Here is a 21,225-nt window from a genome sequence, read left to right as displayed (position 1 = left end):
ATTTTCTATGAAAAGTAGCCTGCAGTGAACTTAACTGTTTCATTGTAGAATATATTAAATGTCTTCCATTATTAAATCCATTTATACTTCTAAACATGATATAAAACATTATTTTGGTTTACTCTGGTATTCAAATTACCCTAAGTCTTTGTAACTAGGTAAAAAGTTTTGAAAATAATCTACAGTGGCAATACTATATGCTGACTGAGACCTGGGAGCTACACATTTGTTGCACCGGGTTTGAATCCTAAGGCCACTGCTAGCTTACTGTGAGACTCTATACCAGTTGCATAATCCTTGTTCTTCCAAGATGGAGCAGCAAGCACATTTTGATTTAATGCATTTTCAGTAGCCAGAAATCTGTAACTAAAGTGTTATCATGTAGATGTCTTCATCCTTACATATGGGATGACCATTTACAAAAAAATCTATATAATTAATCTTGTAAGGGGTCAAATATTATTTTAGCTTATAAATTATTTCTTATGAAACATGTAAAGGATTTTAGCAAAAAATCCCCCTTTTATAAAAATGTACTTTGACTTACATACATAGTAAGAAGATGAATATTCTCAGTTAGTACTATGTTTTCATCAGTGGTTAAACCTTTTTAAGATGAAATGTATCCAGTAGACAATGGTTATTACATAAACTACAGTACTTTTGTTTCTAAAATACTCCTTTTATCTGTTCAGTTTAGTCTAAATCTGACCAGACTGCAGAATTTATATTAAAAGGATATGGACATCATAGTTCAAAAGTGGGTGGTATTTTTAACTGCTTGATAGAGTGTTTAAAATATTTGAAGAAAACTATTCTCCTTTTAATTAGATGCTGTATTTATTCAGTGTGCGCTGACATTTTAAATTCTCTCCAAATCTTTCCTTCCGCCATGACGAGTTTTTCTTTCCCTACGTCTCATGTATGTACTGGAGTGCCTTCTAGTATCTGAAGCTGTATTCATTCTTCAGAGCGTATGCTTCCAGGTAAGTCTTTAAAAAGATGGCTTTTTAAACACATTCTTTTGATCATTGTTAATATAAATGTTAATCGATCTATTTCGAGGAGGCGCGTGAAGTTGCCATTTTTTTGGCTGAGAAAGAGATGCCACCATGTGCCAAACATACAGATGCTGCATGAACTGTGTCACCCTTGTAGACATTCCAAGCTCCGCAGTGGGTAGACATGGCAGCCTTCCAAGATTATCATGGCTTTAATTCATAGGCTTTATGACAGTGAAATAATGTCTCATCAGATGTTTGCCAACACAGCTAAGTGACAGACGTGAAGGGAGAAGTTTATTGCTTTCTTGACAATATCATGTCTTTTTTATTTCAGACATCTGTATATTTTAGAAAGTACTCTGTTGCTTAGAATTGAAACAACATATAAAGTTGCATTGTGTGTCTAAGTGACGTCACTGCCAGTCACAATCAGAATATGATGAACATGAGTGTACAGTTGAACATCACTAACTGCAGAGCCTGTGACCTGCTTTTCTTTCTTCACATACAGCAAGGGATTTTTTCACAAAATCTAAGTCATAATCCTGCCTAAGTGCCAGGACCAGAATGCTGCTACAATAACAATGTATCCTCTGTTTCATGTCCCTCCTTGACTTCTCTCCTTGCTTCATCTTGAATGGAAATTTCTCAGAGAAGTCGATCAGTTCTTGTGCATTTCTGAGGTAAATGACACTTGAATAATTAGTAATTATCTATTCTGTGGTAAATTCCTTTGCTTTAATTTGTATCATCTCCAATATTGTTATGTAGCATCTGGCCCATGATGATACAAGCATGCAAGTGACAGAGCTGAACTGCGATACAAAATAAACAGAGAATGAGACAGGAAAATCAATAGTTCGGTAATGATAACTGGCATCTTTTCTTTATTCTTTTGTTTTTTTTTTTTTTTTTTTTTTTAAAGTGTGTTGCCTCATTCTTTAGCCTTTGCTTTTAATTATTTGTAGCCAGTTTGTTCCAGTACATTTTTCATTAGCTTTGTTCTGCTTTTGTGAGACTGCTGTTTGGTAGTAGCGGTGAGGCATCTTGCCAAGTTTGCCTAATTAAGATTAAGCATATGCTGATTTGCCTTGTTTTCAACTAATGGCAACTGCAAACAATTATTTGTCATGATTGCTGATTGGTGAAGTGAAAGCCATGGGAGTGGAGCATCTTTTTTGTGTGAGTGCGGAGTGTGGATTTTTGTGTTATGTCGGTTCAGGTGGAAGAGCTGGGCATGGTTGTTACAGATCTTGCATTTGGAGTGTGCCTTTCATTTTAATTGAATTTCTACATATGCCTCCCCAGTGTTTACAGTTTTGAAAATGAAAATAAACAGCTTTTCTTACTAGCAGTACTGTGCTCTTTGGGGGGATTTCTCTACAATATCTGTTCATGTCATTATATATTCCTGTTGTTATGACAGTATTTTCTGCTGCTAAAACTGGTGAGAAAATGTATTAAAATTAGAAATAATCATATCACTGATAGCAAAAGAAGGAAATGGTATTTGGATTACAAGTTGCCTAGTTGCCAAGTTGCCTGGGAATCTTGACAGAGGTTATATTAGCACAGTGGCTTTATTTGTAGACTGTAAACCTTCAGCTTCACAGCAGAAGCCAAGAACATCCCAGTAAAGAAGTCTGGCCTCACTCCAAAAAACAAGGCTTGTGGAAAGCACTCTCATAAAAAGCTTAATTGCTTATCATTCTGAGGGGTGGCCTGGGCAAGAGACAAAGGGTTAGATGGCAAGGCTTGATCGGCTGTGAAATAAAACATACATTTTAATTTTCCGTGAAAATCTCCTGAAGGTTTGGGAGTATCAAAATAGCTGTTACTGCAGGCATACTGCCAGACTGGGTACTCCGCAGACAAATGTATGGAACTGCCTGCTGATTTCCTTGTCTAAGGAATGCTTGTGTAAGGTGCATTAGTGTCATTGTAATAGGAATGCAGTGTGTAACTTTACATATACATTAGTTTGGTTAAGGCAATACTTACAGCTGTTGACAGAAAGACATGGTTATAGTTGTTTGTGTGATGTAAAAATAAATTTGTTTGACAAATCAGAGCATATTAAGCAAAGCTGAAAATAATTCTTTTAATTATATATTAATTGCGGATTGCTTTGATATCCATATCTTCTCTTCTGCTTTTGTACTGTTATTCATAAATTATCATTTCAGCTAACTCTGATGTGAATGCTATTAAATAAAAGAAAAGGGACAAGTATGGATTTGGGCTTGGGGGAATGGGTAGTTCTGATTAAAGCAGTATACAAAGTGAATATTTCAGAGAGACAAAACACATACTATGTGCTGGTGATTTCCAGTTTTGTATAAAATTTCACTTTAGCCTCTATAGATTATGATGTCATTTCATGATATTCATATTTTAAAGATCAATAATAAAAAGTATCTTGCAGAGTTTTCTTTTTCTTTCTTTTGTTTGGTATATTGATTGCATTTCTGATCAACTTCAGGACTAACTTAAAGCTTAATAGTTTGCATTGCTGTAGCTTTGTATAGTTGACTCTTGTAAACTTTGTACCCAATAGCAGCTATCAAAGCAGCTATATTACCATTGCATTTGTATTGGATGAATCCATGCTTCTTCATTAACAGTGCTTCATTAACAGGGCGGCGCAGTGGTGCAGCGGTTAATGCTGTCACCTCACAGCAAGAGGTTCTCTGGTTCGATTCTCGACCGGGGTGCCTTCTGTGTGGAGTTTGCATGTTCTCCCTGTGTTCACATGGGTTTTCTCCGGGTACTCCGGTTTCCTCCCACATTCTAAAGACATGCGTCTGGAGCATTTCTCCCCGGGCCTCCACTGAAAACAAGATCTGTGGAACCTAGTCGGACTTTCCCAGTCAACAAATGTTAAATAAAATAAATAAAATAAATTTCTGCCTAGCAGCAAAGGACAAGCACTGTGCAAGCCGTTCATCAGCCTATTCTTAAAATTATTGAGTCCAGAAATGAAAGCCTAGCACTCTTCGGTCTCTTGTTACCTTTAACTGCAGCAGAGGTAGACTTCCAACTGTTTATGCTTGTTTTTCTGAAAAATGTAACTGTTGTTTTTCCTGAGAATGTATGAAATTCACTTGTTAATATAAATGTACTGTGATGAAGCTTTTTCTCCTGGGCCTCTGCTAAAAATGAGCTCTGCCTAGTTGGACTTTCCCAGACAACAAAGACAAATAAATAAATAAATAAATAAGGCCTTCCCTTGGCTGCCCTTTGCATAATTCAGTCGTATTTAGTCAAACATCCATTTTTGTGCACATCTGCACACATACTACAGAGTTTCTTATTTACATTACAATATACTATGCGATGGATTTCTAGCACCTTTTGATTAATACCAACTCTACAAGGCAAACTCTATTAAGAACTTTCAATTTATGTACCCTTAACAGAAAGTTTTTGCACTGAGGGACATAAAGAACATAAAATGTTGCATGTCTTTTTCAATATAATAATATTTATCTTAAGATGTTAAAGCCCTCATATCATACTAAATATAACTCCACACTACTCTGTTTTTACCCATTGGGAATGGCAGCAAATTCTTTGTGTTCACATTTTCCTCTACATTTTATTTACTGACAGGACTTGGAGAACAATTTGAAACTTAATCTGCTCAGACTGTTTTTCTTTGTTAATCAGGAAAAGACCTACCAGTTATAGGTTTTGGTTTTCAGAGATGATGCATTTTTCACTTCATTTTTTAAATGATTTCTTTAATGATACATTATCTAAGCAATGGTTGTATAAAAAACTAGGTATGATAACTTATTTTTAATGTCATCTTAGTGCTGTGTGTTGTATACTTCCAGCAAATATGCTATTTTGTTAGGTGGATAAATTTGTTTCTGTCAAAGACTCCTTTACAGAGCTGACTAAGAAAGAACGTTACTCAGTGCAAACCTACAGACAATTTTTGGAATAGCGAATCAGCCTAAGCAATGTATTTTTATAAAGTGGAAGGAAACCAGAATACAAAAAGGAAAGTGACACAGAGGTGGGAGGCAATTGCAGCATCTGCCCTCATGGTAGCTAGAGGTCAGGATCAGACTGTGGAGCCTCGGGGACCAGCCTTAAATCATTTCAGGATTAATTTACTACTTTGATTACAATACTTCAGGCTGAAAGATAAATTAATGAGTAAAAAGAAGTTCTATACTCCCAATCTGCCTATTATTTATTTATTTGAATTTGGTATCTGGGGTAGAGCGCATGTCCACATGGAACATTTTCAGGTCCTACCTTGGAGTGCATACTCAAGAAACATAAACAGCATGATTGTAGTAAAACTGTATTGTGAAAACACATTAACTTATCAGGCTAGCTATATATACTTTAAAAATATTTTGTCTTATTTATATATAACATATATATGTTCTTCACTGAGTAGGATTTTGTTGAAATGGGCATCAACTTGTGTTTTTTTTTCTTTTTATTAAACGAATCACATAGTTCATAAAAGCTATCTATAAAAAGAGATTGTAGAACAGTGGGGATAAGAAAGTCTGTCCTTATTCTTAATATTGTATAATCTCAGAGTTAGTATTCTGAAAGATATAGGGTGTAGAAGATACAGGGAGCTTGCCCCCTTGGCAAAAATGCTGTTTTTGTAATTTTTAGTTGCAGTCCATAGAATATGACATCCACTGTTTTTTCACTAGAATTAACGTCTGATAATAGTTTTATAAATGTTTACCAATGGGTGAGTGTGTGTGTGTGTGTGTGTGTGTGTGTGTGTGTGTGTGTGTGTGTGTGTGTGTGTGTGTGTGTGTGTGTGTGTGTGTGTGAATACATAATCATAGAGGATATTTGTTCATTGATTTAAAAAAAGCTAAGGCACTAGCACTAAACTCTGAAGTCTTCATTGCTGTAATAACACAACTTTTAGCTAACAAATTTAATGCACCATATCTCCACTTGCAAATTGTGCTACCCTGAGCAGTTCTAAGTCATATCTGAAAAGAGCCACTCATGCTTCATGGGCTGAACCTGTTAAATAATTAAACTAAATAAATACTTTCTCTACTAGACAACCACAATATGTACATCTGAGATGTGGAAAGCATTTTGTCTGAAAAAGTGGCAGGATATGATGATAAAATATAAAGACACACAAAAAATGTACTCTCAGCTAATAAGAGCAATGTGATGTTATGATTTTTGAAAAGCAGTGAAATCTATGAATGAGTGAGGGCAATATTTAGAGAGATGATAAGTAGTCAAGTGCCTGCAGAAAAGTCTGATGCTGCACACGATTGCCACACTGCATTACAACATGAAAATCTGACTTGGGTATATGAAGGCAATAACAAAGTGCATCCAGCTCCCACACCATACACTGCGCACACTTCATGGAACGGCAAGAAACAGCATGAGTTTGGCACACCATGAGAAACTGACTGCTGTGTAAGATCTCCAGTGAGGGTGTGGCGCTGCACAAAACAGTGAAACTGCACAATACAACACATGGTATAGTGTACATAGGATAATAATGTTTAGGCAGTGCTGTCCACATAATAGAAAGTTTAAAAAGAAATTCTGTGGCCTGAGGAAACAACGCAAAAAAAAAATCATTAAGAAAACCATAACATAAATAGAAACATGAAAAAAGTAAAACATGAAAACAACAAACGGACAACATTCTGCAACAGCAAAGTGAACAGTATTAGTGCAACAAGTTCTATGCACCAGAACAGTCTGACAATCATATCCTATAGGCACCAACAGGTAATATCAACAGCTGTGAATAGTACGGTATACCCAGATGAGACAGAGCCAAGGGCATTAGAAAGTAAAAATGATGTGAAAGGCAGTAACACTGCTACCACAATCAAAACCATGCATCGTACCCAAAGCACACATACGCCAGAGTTATATGAAGCAAACAGAAAGGCATGCCTGACATAAACTCCAGCACAGGAACTCTAGAACAAAAAATGTGAGGTACAGAAACATCTGCAATGAGAGAGACAGAAAAATGAAAACTCTACAGTTAACAAGTACCAAGCTCTGAAACACAGAGCAGTAAAGCCTTGATTGTGACCCAGATGACCCAGGATAAGTTAGAGACCTGGATGCTGGATTAGCTGGCACTGGAAGGCGGGAGTGAGTGGCCGATGCAGTGGTGGCTTATCCATGCTGTGGGGAAGTGAAGACGTTCAGCCCAGTGCAATGCCAGCATCTATCAGAAAGCTTTGTACAACATATAGAATATGGGCTGAAATGTACTCTTGTCTCTACCAAACTGCATTCTCACTGTACCCATTATTGCATGTGTGCAGTGGGCTGGAAATGTACTCTTGTCTCTGCCAAACTGCATTTTCGCTGTCCCCATTATTGCATGTGTGCAGCAGCATTTATATTTAGTTCTTGCATCTATGAAAGAGAAAATCCTATAATGTCACCTAGATGACTGCCTCCACCATGATCATAGCAGGGAGGGCTATATAGGTGTCAGGCATGGTGGCATAAAAAGTCCTACCCTCCAAAAATAACAATATGTGTAGTGTCTAACGAGGAGATGAGAAATGTTACTCTATCAGAAGAGAGAGACTAGGCCGTGCACAAATAGTAACATAAGTGCACAACATCTAATGGGAATATGACAAATATGCCCTGCCATGGCTAGATTTACATTACATAACATTTTCTTCATGGCAGAAGGAACCAATGCTTGTATCAGTTCTGCTCTTTGTGCACATTTGACATTCTACCTCGCTTCTGTCTGTATTTTCTCCCTCATCTCTTTTCTATCTGTCTTAGCCCCCCCCCCACACACACTTTTTTAAACCTTTAACTTCACACATTGAACAATGACATGGGCATACATACAGTTACAGAAAAGAAAAATAATTTTAAACATTTTTCCTTAACTTTATGCATTATAACTTACTTTTTTAAACAATTATCATTCACTCATAAATTGCTCAAGTCCTACCTTCCCTTAAATTTCATTCCTCCACTTGAGCATTATTCTGTGCGTATCTTTCTCACACATTCCATTTATTTCTATTTAATTTGCTCCTTCCCTTTTCTAAAGATACAACCTCCAACTCGTTTGCTTCCTTAAAATATTAAATACTTCATTTACAGCTGGTTTAGATTCTGATATCCATTTTCTAGTAACTGCTTTATTTTGGCAGCCAAAAGCATTAAACTTAGCAAGGCCTTATTATATCTGGGCAATTCATATTTTATATTCCCATCTCAAAAGAATGTGTCTCATGCCTTCATGAATGCATCTGTAAATTAAGTCTCTACCTCTCATCTATTAGTCCATTCCATAGGTTCACAGCCCTCTTAATTCAGAAGTACTTTTTCAGATTTTGGGAGCAGTTGCTATCTACAGTGTGCTGCCTGTGCAACTTTTTCCTTCATCGTCCTTCCTGTCCAGGACAATCAATTCATATCTCTCTAACTAGATCTTGTACATCAATATCCTTTCTGTTTCTTCTGGTTTCTAGTGAGAAGCTTTCCAAATCCTTTAACCTCTGCTCATATCTTTTTCCTCCATTCCATGCACCCTTCTGGTGTCTCTTCTTTGAACTTCATCCAAAAGCCTGATGTCACTCTCTTCAAAACTTCCTGAGTTTGGTTTTGAGGCATCTACTTATGTTGACAATAATTATAGCATCAATCTGTCTGGCTTTCAGGTGTCAGACAATGAAACTTCATTACTTAATTTTGGAATGAAATTCATTTCTACTATGTTTCTAAAACTACATGACATCAAGGTGCATTTGTTTAAGTTAACAGACATGTTGCACTTGTGTTTTTTTTGGTCAAAATGTGATGCTAATTTTTGGTCAAAATGTGATGCTAAATGACAGGCAGACCCCAAGACATTAATAGGTGTAGTTTATCAGATGAGAATTTTTCTTGCTACAGTGATGACCAAAGTAGCAATGCTTATTTTTACCTGGACATTAGCAAGATTGTCAAAAATGCATTTTTGTATCTGTTTAATAATAAAAACATTTCTGCTATGGTATCTTTTGAAACTGAGGCATTGGTGTCAAAATTTTATAAAAAAATAAACACTATTTTTGTGATTTCAGTCTAAAGCACAGTGGGTTGCTTTTAGAAATTTGGAACAACTTCTTCTTCTGCTTCTTTTGGCTGCTCCCGTTAGGGGTCGCCACAGCGGATCAACTGTTTCCATTTCTTCCAACCACCTGCATGTCCTCTCTCACCACATCCATAAACCTTGTCTTAGGCCTTCCTCTTTTCCTGTTACCTGGCAGCTTCATCCTTAGCATCTTTTTCCCAATATACTCTGCATCCCTCCTCAGCACATGTCCAAACCAACGTAATCTTGCCTCTCTGGCTTTGTCTCCAAACCTTCCAACCTGGGCTGACCCTCTAATATACTTATTCCTAATCCTGTCCATCCTCGTCACACCCAATGCAAATCTTAACATCTTCAACTCTGCCACGTCAAGCTCTGACTCCTGCCTTTTTGTCAATGCCACTGTCTCCAACCCAAATAACCTAGCTGGTCTCACTACCCTCTTGTAGACCTTCCCTTTCACTCTTACTGGTACTCGTCTGTCACAAATCACTCCTGACACTCTTCTCCACCCACTCCATCCTGTCTGTACTCTCTTCTTCACCTCTCTTCCACACTCACCATTACTCTGAACTGTTGATCCCAAGTATTTAAACTCATCCACCTTCACCACCTCTAATCCCTGCATCTTCACCATTCCTCTACCCTCCCTCTCATTCACAGATATATATTGTCTTAGTCCTGCTGACCTTCATTCCTCTTCTCTCTAGAGCATATCTCCACCTCTCCAGGGTCTCCTCCACTTGTTCCCTACTCTCACTACAGATCACAATGTCATCTGCAAACATCATAGTCCATGGGGGCTCCTGTCTGATCTCGTCTGTTAACCTGTCCATCACTACTGCAAATAAGAAAGGGCTCAGAGCTTATCATTGATGTAATCCCACCTCCACCTTAAACGCATCCGTCACTCCCACTGCAGACCTCACCACTGTCACACTACCCTCATACATATCCTGTACCACTCTTACATACTTCTCTGACACTCCCAACTTCCTCATACAATACCACAACTCCTCTCTAGGCACCCTGTCATATGCTTTCTCTAAGTCCACAAAGACACAATGCAACTCCTTCTGACCTTCTCTGTACTTCTCCATCAACACTCTCAGAGCAAACATCACATCTGTAGTGCTCTTTCCTGGCATGAAACCATACTGCTGATCACTAATCATCACCTCCCTTCCTAACCTAGCTTTCACTACTCTTTCTCATAACTTCATGGTGTGACTGATCAGTTTAATCCGTCTGTAGTTACTACAGCTCTGCACATCACCCTTATTCTTAAAAATCGGTACCAAAACACTTTTTCTCTATTCCTCAGGCATCCTCTCACTTTCCAAGATTTCATTAAACAATCTAATTAAAAACTCCACTGCCATTTCACCTAAACACCTCCATGCTTCCACTGGTATGTCATCTGGACCAACAGCCTTTCCATTCTTCATCCTCTTCATAGCTATCCTTACTTCCTCCTTGCTAATCCACTGCACTTCATGATTCACTATCTGCACATCATCCAATCTTCTCTCCCTCTCATTCTCTTCATTCATCAGCCCCTCAAAGTAGTCTTTCCATCTGCTCAACACACTCTCCTCGCTTGTGAGTATGTTTCCCTCATTATCCTTTATCAACCTTACCTGCTGCACATCTTTCCTAGCTCAGTCCCTCTGTCTAGCCAATTGGTACAGGTACTTTTCTCCTTCCTTAGTGTCCAACCTTTCATACAACTCTTCATACGCCATATTCTTAGCCTTCGCCACCTCTCTTTTTGCCATGCACCATCTCCTTATACTCTTGTCTACTTTCTTCATTTTTCTGACAATCCCACTTCTTCTTTGCCAACCTCTTTCTCTGTATACTCTCCTGTACTTCTTCATTCCACCACCAGGTCTCCTTGTCCTCCTTCCTCTTTCCAGATGTCACACCAAGCACCTTTCTAGCCATCTCTCTTACTAGCTCTGCTGCAATTACCCAGCTATTCGGTAACGCTTCACTGCCACCCAATGCCTGTCTTAACTCTTCCCTGAACTCCACCTCACAATCACCCTTTTTCAATTTCCACCATTTGATCCTTGGTGCTGCCCTCACACTCATCCTCCTCTTCTTGATCACCAACGACTTCCTACAAACCACCATCCTATGCTGCCTACATAAACGTTTATTTTTTCTAACCACTGATAATGATATAAATTTAGTAGTGATGAAGATACATTCATATTATAATATGTACAGTAGACATCTTAATAATGCACAGACTTATTTGGTTGTTGATATAAATCAATATTATGAGAGCAAATCAATGTGTAAAAGACTTAGAGAAAGGGATACATCTGGGATATTTTCAAGCTAAAAAATATTTATTTGATTAGCATTCACAATTGGCTGTATTCTGTTCTTAAGATACACAAAAATGTGAATAATCTCTCTTTTTGTCCTGCTTTGTCTACTCAGGATACTTTGCTCCAACTGGTAGGATGTATTATTAATCATTCATTACTCGATGCAAAATTCTTTAGCATTACCATCTTACATAAACTTATTGGACAAAAATTAAGAATAGTGTATTTTGTGGCAGTCTGGAATGGATTGGCTTGTCCTTGATGTTTAAAGTTTTTATACTAGCATTAAACATTCAGATGGAATGAGGACTGTGTCTAGCTTTTTCAAGATTGCTCCTTTAATGCCCTTTTGGTTGAGCTCGTTTATTTTTGTTTACATAATATATTTTTATTTGTGTACCGTTAATTGGTGGGCACAGCCGCGTATGCTTATTTTGCCTCCATTTATGCTGCTTTACCAGTGGGGACCTTTGAACAGGATTATATCTACAATAAATTTTTTTTTTAATCAACATGTGTATAGATACTACCATTACATTGACAGTTTGTTAGTTATATGTAACAGGGGGCATAGAATTGGCTCACAACTTTATTGATGGTCTTAATAAGAACAACTTTGGTTTTAGGTTTATAGAAAAAGCTTCTGAGACAATTAGTTATTTGGACGTCACACTTTTTTTTGCTTGATGATGGTAAAATTGGGTTGAAAATACACAGAATAACAATGGGGGCTAATGATTTTCAGCATGGGTCCAGCTGTCACTCTTCCACACCATTTCATCTTCAACGAATGGGAAAATGCTAAGAATTAAGGTTATGCCACAGAAAACAAGATTTTTTTCTGAAATTCAACAACTTATTGAAATTTTTATCCAAAGAAGCTATGATAAATTATTACAGGAAGTTTATCATCAGGTCAGGACCTGAGGGATTCTGAGTCTGAGATTCAGTATAATGTCAATAAACAATTTAATAACAGGGTGGTTGAAGATGAGAAAAGAGATACGCTGTATTTTGTCTCAGAATACATTGTGTTGTCTCCGCAGGTTATGAAAATTATGTTTAATCACTGGAAATATTTGTTCAATAATTTTTCATTAAGAAAAAAATTGTATATAAACCCAGGGTTGCTTATAGAAAGGGTAAAACTGTAAGTGACAGATTAATATTCAGCTATTTTGTATATTATCTGTTTGACCTTATCTATGTCCAAAATGCAAGCAGGGGAACTTTCCCATGTGATCATTATACTTGTAAAATTGTCATAAATATGCTTCAGACATTTAATGGTGTTAGTGCGAACATTCTTGGTCACTATGTATTTTGTATATGTTCTCAAATGCCAGTGTGTCATCTGTTTTATATTTGAAAAACTAAAAGACAGAACATGGGAACATCTTAGGGATATTAAAATAGCAAAAGTAGATAGCCATGTAGCTGAACATTTAGCAACATATCATAATATTAATCCATGTAATTTATCTGTCACAGTCTTGCTAGATGTTAAAAACAGATTTGGTGGGGGTTGTGACAGTTATGATTTATTAATGAAAAAAGAAAATCTAGATATTTTAACATTTAACACATTTAACCCCTGTGGCCTTAGCAGCAAATTAAGTTGGAAACATTGAATTACTTAATGGCATATTTTTTTATTGGTGTGTTTGATTGTATTTAATGGATTTTGGGATTGTTTTACTCCCCTTAAGATGCAGTTTATGCCATCAGAACTGGTCTTTGCATAAAGCTGCTGTTTTTAGTTGTTTTACTTCCTATAATATTTGTGGTTGAACATCACCTAGCTCTCACCTGCTCTTCTTGCTGGCTTGCTGCTTTCATGCTGTCCCATTATCTTTAGCCGTTATTATTTTCCTTTTTTAATTACTTTTAAATTCTATAGGTATGATAATTATCTGGATAGGTCTTTGTTATATAGGATACCTCATTGAGACCTACTAAATAAATACAAGTCAAGTGTCAACTGACCTCAGAGTGTCTTCTTTTTCTTTCGGCTGTTCCCGTTAGGGGTCGCCACAGCGGATCATCTGTTTCCATTTCTTCCGGTCCTCTGCATCTTGCTCTTTCACACCAACCACCTGAATGTCCTCTCTCACCACATCCATAAACCTTATCTTAGGCCTTCCTCTTTTCCTGTTACCTGGCAGCTTCATCCATAGCATTATTTTCCCAATATACCCAGCATCCCTCCTCAGTACATGTCCAAACCAATGCAATCTCGCCTCTCTGACTTTGTCTCCAAACCATCCAACCTGAGCTGACCCTCTAATATACTTATTCCTAATCCTGTCCACCCTCGTCACACCCATTGAAAATCTTAACATCTTTAACTCTGCCACATCCAGCTCTGCCTCCTGCCTTTTTGTCAGTGCCACTGTCTCCAACCCATATAACATAGCTGGTCTCACTACCCTCTTGTAGACCTTCCCTTTCACTCTTACTGGTACTAATCTGTCACAAATCACTCCTGACACTCTTCTCCACCCACTCCATCCTGCCTGTACTCGCTTCTTAACCCCTCTTCCACACTCACCATTACTCTGAACTGTTGATCCCAAGTATTTAAACTCATCCACCTTCACCAACTCTACCCCCTGCATCCTCACCATTCCTCTATCCTCCCTCTCATTCACACACACATATTCTGTCTTAGTCCTGCTGATCTTCATTCCTCTCCTCTCTAGAGCATATCTCCACCTCTTCAGGGTCTCCTCAACCTGTTCCCTACTCGCATAATAGCCTAACAGTTATCTATTGCTCATCTCAGAGACACTAAAAAAATTGTAGACCAACAGCTCATTTCTAAGGTAAACTCACAGGTATATAAAAAAGAAAACACTTTACACCGAATTCTCTTCAGTACTGGTCATTTTTTCCTGCCTTAAACCTCTCACCAGAAGTTTAGAAACTGATAAAATGGCGATTTTATAAACGTAAAGTAAAAGACAAATATATAATGTGCAATAGAGTTATTGCTCACCTTAAAACAATCCTTCAAAAATATAATAGATATGTTAAAAATGCTAGGCACTTTTCACTTCAAAAAGATAGAAGGCTAAATAATATGCCTCATAATGTGTTCCCAAATGTTTATGCTAAGGCCTTATAATACATTTATATATATCATTCATAAACTATAAATCAGAGAATAGAATAAACAAGTCTGTTAATGTATAATGAAGTATTCTGCAAGAAACCAGAAACTAAACTGCAAGCTGACAATTGTAAACACATGGAAATCAACAAAACAGAAATACCAAATACAAAATTCTTAATATGTAATTGATTTAGTAGTTAAAGTCCAGACTTCTTCATCTTCTTTTGGCTTTTCCCGGTTAGGGGTCGCCACAGCAGATCACCTGTCTGCTCATGATTGGCAGTGGAGTTTTACAGTGTCGAGTTGCCAGCCCGGTGCCCAACCTTCCACAGAAGGTACACACACACACACATCCACTCACACCTAGGGCCAATTTTAGAGTGTCCAATCCACCTGCAGCATGTCTTTGGGATGTGGGAGGAAACCAGAGCACCTGGAGAAAACCCACGCGACCACAGGGAGGACATGTAGACTCCACACCGAAGGCACCTCAGCTGAGGATTGAACTAGAGAATCTCTTGATGTGAGGCGACAGTGCTAACCACTGCACCACTGTGGCCACCCAGTTGAAGTCCAGACTAAATAGCTTAAAAATAATGTGCCTTAAACATTTTAAATATGCAAGAGTTAGAAGTCATTAGGTGAGTCAATCAACCATGCTTTCCTGGATTTTCATGATATGCTGGTAACCTTCCTGCCTGTGGGTCTTGGGGGGGATGGGTAATAACAGCAACTTAGCAAAGAATCCTACAGTTGCCTGCTTGGACCATGGGAGTCACTCACATTCTATGACCTTGCTAAAACCTGGAACACAGTTAGCCCTGGCGTCTCTTTTGTGTAGTTCTGCTAGTTAATTTTTGGTTCTCATCAGTGCTGAGTCCTGTCCCCTATCCCATGATTTCAGGCTGCCATTGTCCTATCCCCCATCCTATGATCTCAGGCTGCCATTGTCCTGTCCTCCATCCCATGATCTCATGCTGCCATTGTCCTGTCCTCCATCCCATGATCTCATGCTGCCATTGTCCTGTCTCCCATCCCATGATCTCAGGCTGCCATTGTCCTGTCCTCTATCCCATGATCTCAGGCTGCCATTGTCCTTTCCCCCAACCCATGATCTCAGGCTGCCATTGTCCTGTCTCCCATCCCATGATCTCAGGCTGCCATTGTCCTATCCCCCATCCCATGATCTCAGGCTGCCATTGTCCTTTCCCCCAAGCCATGATCTCAGGCTGCCATTGTCCTGTCTCCCATCCCATGATCTCAGGCTGCCATTGTCCTGTCCCTCATCCCATGATCTCAGGCTGCCATTGCCCTGTCTCCCATCCCATGATCTCAGGCTGCCATTGTCCTGTCCCTCATCCCATGATCTCAGGCTGCCATTGTCCTGTCCCCCATCCCATGATCTCAGGCTGCCATTGTCCTGTCCCCCATCCCATGATCACAGGCTGCCATTGTCCTGTCTCCCATCCCATGATCTCAGGCTGCCATTGTCCTATCCCCCATCCCATGATCTCAGGCTGCCATTGTCCTTTCCCCCAACCCATGATCTCAGGCTGCCATTGTCCTGTCTCCCATCCCATGATCTCAGGCTGCCATTGTCCTGTCCCTCATCCCATGATCTCAGGCTGCCATTGCCCTGTCTCCCATCCCATGATCTCAGGCTGCCATTGTCCTGTCCCTCATCCCATGATCTCAGGCTGCCATTGTCCTGTCCCCCATCCCATGATCTCAGGCTGCCATTGTCCTGTCCCCCATCCCATGATCACAGGCTGCCATTGTCCTGTCTCCCATCCCATGATCTCAGGCTGCCATTGTCCTGTCCCTCATCCCTAGCAGCACCATGGTATTTAGCCTCTCCAGATCTGAGAGGAGCCATGTAAATCACCAGTATGCAGACAACTAAGGCTTAAAAGCTAACACATCAGAGGTGGAGTATGTCAGGAGGCTATTTTACCATGGATGGACCTATCCTACCAGATTGATAATTATGGTTAGTACATAGCTCTTGTAAGAGGAAGTCCATCCTCTGTAATAGCAGGACAGAGCCCTGTGCTAATTCTCCTGGGCAGCATCCTTTAGGAGAATATATCTCATAACTATGTCTACAAAGAAAGACCTGGAGCTGGATATCCTATCCAGTTTGTAGCACCTTGTGAATATGTTGAGAAATGTCAGAGCTATAATTTTGATATCTATAGTTTTGTTTCTGAAAATCAGCCTTTGGAAAAAAAGAAGCACACTGTATTTAGTTTAACAAAACTGAATGCAATCAGCCAGCAATCTGACTAAAATAAGTTTGACAATTGTTGACCTATTTTTATTTGAGAGAGGAAACAAAGGATTATGAATCTTTGTAAAGAGATTTTGTCTTCTCATCACAGAACCTCAGCTTTTGTTGCATGTCCATACAATGAAGAAGATCCTACCTGTTTCTGAAGTACTGTGGAAGAAACAGATAGAGATGAATATTAAGTTTAGTCTTGGTAGCAACGTTTGGCATGAAAGAGAGTTTAGTGTGGAGAGCAACGCTGCTTATATAGAATACAAAGTATGGTGATTTGACTGACAAAGTCTGTAGCTCGGAAATTCTCATGACTGGAAGTGCTAGCTACCACAAAATGAAGTTTGTAGAGCCTGCAGGGTCAGATGGAATTGTGGCTAGCCTTTTCAAGTTAAATATAAATTTCAAAAGCAGAACTGGATCTCCTGGGTGTGGACATATCAGGATTGAAGAATTTTAGATTTTCAGAAACTAATGATGAGGTTCTAAGGCTCTCATGAAAATCTGGAACGCCAGCTCTATGCACACTGGTAGAGAATGATCCCAGAATCAAAAATCTGTACAAAATATTCAAACACTGCTGGAATGAGAGCAAAAAGGGTCTATCCATTTTGCAGTGGCCCAGACAGAGAAGCCAGTCTGCCTGTCTTTGTAAGTCTTACCCATGTTAGACTTATGTGAAGAAGAATGAATAATCTAATTACCCTGGATGAGAAAAAAAATGGACTGCTGGCTACTATAGAAATGGGAGGTAGTTAAGTGGGGGAAGTAAATGACTGGGTGTGATTTATTGGCTATATGAGTCAGCTGAGTGCTGGATGAAAATAGTGATATAGTAGTTTCCTCAAAATGTGAGGCAGGAGAAAAGGAACTATATTTGTCAAGGCCAATACAGAGCTGCGAGAATGACTTTGGACTTTTGTTTTTTGGCTTCCTGTTTTAAACGCATCATTAGAGGAAGTGGGGAGGCATAAAGCAGTTTAAGAGCCCATTCCTAGATCAGGGAATCCCTCAGGCACCCTCTGGTGTTGAGAAGAGAAAGATGTTGCTGAATTTGACACTGGCACAGAAGGGAAAAAGGGTGCAGCAAGGCCCACCCAAGTGCTGAAACAATTTCCACCTATGGGCTGAGGAACCACTTATGAGGCATCAGCAGACAACAGCTATGCTTATCTGCTAGTGAGCTGGCCTCGCCTGGATGTGGCTAGTGATCAGAATGTAAATTGGTTGTCACAGCCCATTCCCATATTCTCATGGCTTCATAATGTAAGGAATTGGAATGGGGCCCCCCTTCCTTGCTGATATACCAAACCTTCACCACCATGTTATTAAAATGACGGGTCCAAAGGATTACCCTTATTTCCAATATGATAATGTATAGTGCTGTTCCAGACACTTTGAACCATTTGTCCATTGTAATGTTCCCACTGTAATTTTGATGAATCTATGGTGACTGCTGCCAAATGAGAGTGTAGATTAAAGGGATTGCTCTCAGTTATGTTGAGAATTTGCATATGCCATCTTAGGTACACCTTGCTGACTTTGTAAATTTGCAGGATGAACCATTGAATCTGCTGAATGAGATCACATGACTTGCAAAGTCTATTATAACACTCGCATATGATATTTGGCATGGGGCATCATTCATATTGCAGATGCCATGAGACCCAGCATCTTGAGGCAAAGGAGTGCCGAAATCTTGTTAAGTATGGAAACCTAGTCCTAAATAGAATGTATCCTGTCCACTGGAAAATGTGCTCTGTATTCTACAGAATCCAAGTCGCAGTTAATGACTATGAGCAACTGGGGAAGAACTCAGCTGTGACTTTACAAGGTTCACTTTAATTCTTAGAATAATGAAACCAAGAGCTACCTAAAAAGATAATAGAGCCTGAACTGATGGCACAAGCATGACTCACAGGAGCCAGTGAAACAGGTAAGGGAATACCTTGGCTCCTTGCAACCTTTGGTGGACTGTCACAACAAATATTCATGTAATAAATACCCTGAGGGCTAAAGTAAAGCTAGATGAAAGAGTATGGAACTGGTAATGAGTTAATTCTATCTGGAGAGAAGAAATCCTGTGGACTCACTGGCAGTTTTCATGTAGAGGTAAGCATTTCCATGAAGTCCAAAACAGTACATACAATCTTCTTCAGATAAGTAGGAAACTACTGATTGCATCATGACCATTCATAAAGTGTCTATGCTTCTTTGAGGAATGAAGTTATTTATGTTTCCTGTATATATAGTATTTACCCAAGGTATATGGTCTTTTTTGGCAATGAAAAAATATGGAGTAAAATCTTAACCCATTCTGGTCTGTTTTGGGCCACCTGGATGGCTTCTTTTTGGAGAAGATAAAGGGTCTCCCTTCTGGCAGCTTGCTTTTGATAAATAGGATGTTGGCTAAAGGATAGCAAAGTGGGCATGTATATAAGGAGAACATGTACCCTCTGGATATTAGTGTCTTTATCCATCTGTCCATAGTTATAGACTCCCATTTGGGCAGGTGGAGTGGTGAATGACCCCTGAGTGCCTCCAGAGAAAAAGAGTCAGACAAAACTTCTGGGTTGTACTGCTGACTACCATTAGGTTGGCTACGGCTATCTGTGGATTGATGAGGACCCCTTCCACTAAGGGTCTATATTATAAGATCGAATGTTTAGGTGATTGAACATCTAAACATCGATCTTATAATATTGAACCTAAAACCGTTGAATGTCCCAGGGAAGCATGTCCATTGGCCAATAAAATAAAAAAATAACTTTACATCCAAACTAAGTGGTGGGTCTTTGCCCCCCACACCCCCCCAACATGGGGGTCTGCGACCCCCACAACCCCCTAACTAAATATACCAACTCCGAGATCGCTCTCCAGTACACAAAATGGCAACATTTGGCGAATAGCCAAGGGAAATCTTTCCCTGCGTTAAATCGGCCATTCGCTGTTTTTTGCTTTCGATATTATAAGATTGATGTTTAGGTGTTCGATCACCTAAACATTCCATCTTCTAATATAGACCTTTCCACTAAGAACAGCATGCCTCTGAAAATGACCTTGAGATCTAAGATTGCATCCAAATTGCTACTACTTCTTTCTTTGTTTTATTTTATTTTTATTGTATTTTACCTTTGTTTGTCAGGATAGTCCAACTGGGTTTCGAATTAACACTTTTTCAGCAGAGGCCCAGGGAAAAAGCGCTCCATATATTGTACAATCATTAAAAAATCATGAAAGTTTAAACACAAATTGAAGAATTTTATAAAGTATAATATTACACATAAAAGAGATTAAAGGACAATAAATTTCTCTGTCCCTTTTCTCCCTATTTATTGTTCCTGCTATGAATAAACAACAACTCAGCATTTAAAATATTTTAAATTGACTGTTTCTCTCCACTAGAACAGTACCTTACTGCATTGTGGTGGTTTCACTTTCAAAAAAACTTTTATCCTGCCCTTGCTGCAGTCTCCAATTCAATTTTCTGGCCAGTTGCCTCCCCAAGCTGACATCACCATGACTGTCCTAAAAACCAACTCATGCTGTGATGTCACAGCTCCCTGGTCCTTCCTCTACCCATACAGAAAGTAAAGGTTAGAACAAGAAAACAGTACGAGTCAAGTCTCCTGCTGTGAGCTGTCAATCACAGCAGGTAACAGCTCAAATTACCCTTATCACTTTGACAGGTAGGGAAGTTAAGTGTGAAGAGGATGGGAGATTAGTCAAAGTAATACAATTCAGGCTTCACAAAAAAAAAATGCAGTTTAGCCATTCTAAAAAGAAGCAGCAGTGAAAAGCACTTTGCAAGTCTGTTCTGTGGCCTTTGCACTTTTTGTGTTTTAAGTAGTCATTGACTGGCATGAAATATTACTTAAAATTAACTGACTGAAAGACAGCAGTGTATGCATGTAAAATCAATAAAGTGACAGGAGCTTTAGGAAGAAAGAGGCCTGCATGATGTAACTTTTTACAGATGAGCACTTCATTTTGGGATGCCTAGAGGCTGACTAAACAATCAGAATTACTTCAAGATGCCAGACCCCATGTGGTCAGACTCAGAAAGTAAGTATAAAATATTTAAAAAACTGTAAATAGTCCCAGAGTGGTGGCAAAATGTAGGAAACACCAAACCTTGATGGAATAAACACATTTTTTGAGTCTGTGGGTGCAGTTGTCCTTTAAGCAAAAACAAGTCACACATTATAAACTGTACGAGAATCTACATCTAACATATGCATACACACATATGAAGGATATCTTTATACAGAGAAACAGTTTATGAGCAGAAGTGAGTTTACTTTATGGGAATATATTAGCCTCAGTATAGGGCCTTGGTGTAGTAAAATAATTTTTTTGTGAAAAATTACTTCTAAGAGGAGAGAAAA

At 38.9% G+C, this 21,225-nt stretch overlaps 1 long non-coding RNA gene across 1 annotated transcript in view; it reads left to right on the top strand.

Moving 5' to 3' along the window:
- The first annotated feature begins 874 nt into the window (after nucleotides 1–874).
- The window catches only part of LOC122817324, a 179,550-nt gene continuing 159,199 nt past the window's right edge, over nucleotides 875–21,225 (top strand). The window contains exon 1 of the long non-coding RNA XR_006367201.1: nucleotides 875–986. This is a non-coding gene — a long non-coding RNA (uncharacterized LOC122817324). The remainder of the gene's footprint in view (nucleotides 987–21,225) is intronic.

This window comes from Protopterus annectens, chromosome 12.part0, assembly GCF_019279795.1.
Source record: "Protopterus annectens isolate FY-2018-M chromosome 12.part0, PAN1.0, whole genome shotgun sequence".
NCBI classification, from domain to species: domain Eukaryota; kingdom Metazoa; phylum Chordata; order Ceratodontiformes; family Protopteridae; genus Protopterus; species Protopterus annectens.
The sequence above is the reverse complement of the archived record's forward strand: the minus strand, read 5'-3'. Positions and strand labels throughout refer to the sequence as shown.